At 43.8% G+C, this 692-nt stretch overlaps 1 protein-coding gene across 1 annotated transcript in view; it reads right to left on the reverse strand.

The window, feature by feature from the left end:
• Window positions 1-692, reverse strand: part of LOC119587685 (scm-like with four MBT domains protein 2) — a 13,020-nt gene that overhangs the window by 11,038 nt on the left and 1,290 nt on the right. The window lies entirely within an intron of this gene.

Genomic DNA, 692 nt, shown 5'->3' on the forward strand with positions numbered 1-692 from the left:
TATACACATTATAATGAATATATAAAAATCCTTTCAAAAATCAATTTCCACCCCCTTATCCCTCAGCCCATTTCTAGGGACTAAAATGTGAACTACACCTCATATAAAACTTGCATAAAAATCGTATAAGCTATAGCCAAAAAGACAGACAGTGGAGATTTTATATGTTTCCTTTACTCCTAAACTATCTCATGAGCAGCGGACTAGGCATAGCTCCCTCATGAGCAGCTGACTAGGCATAGCTCCCTCATGAGCAGCTGACTAGGCATAGCTCCCTCATGAGCAGCAGACTAGGCATAGCTCCCTCATGAGCAGCGGACTAGGCAGAGCTCCCTCATGAGCAGCTGACTAGGCATAGCTCCCTCATGAGCAGCGGACTAGGCATAACTCCCTCATGAGCATGGACTAGGCATAGCTCCATCATGAGCATGGACTAGGCATAGCTCTCTGTGTCTGGCCTAGTATAGCACACCCATCAGCACTGAATAAATATCTCTGTGGTGTGAAATAAGGGTTGAGATGCATTCAAACGAAACTTTCTCTTACCAACGCTAGCATTCATAACATGAGTTTGGTCATGATAAGGCAAACTAGGGTTGTTAGTGCATTGGCAGTTTCCCTTGTCTGCGCCTAGCTTATTTGTGACTTTATGCACAACATCAGGAAACCAGCAGCTTATAGTTGTATTTCAT

Source organism: Penaeus monodon, chromosome 23, assembly GCF_015228065.2.
Source record: "Penaeus monodon isolate SGIC_2016 chromosome 23, NSTDA_Pmon_1, whole genome shotgun sequence".
NCBI classification, from domain to species: domain Eukaryota; kingdom Metazoa; phylum Arthropoda; class Malacostraca; order Decapoda; family Penaeidae; genus Penaeus; species Penaeus monodon.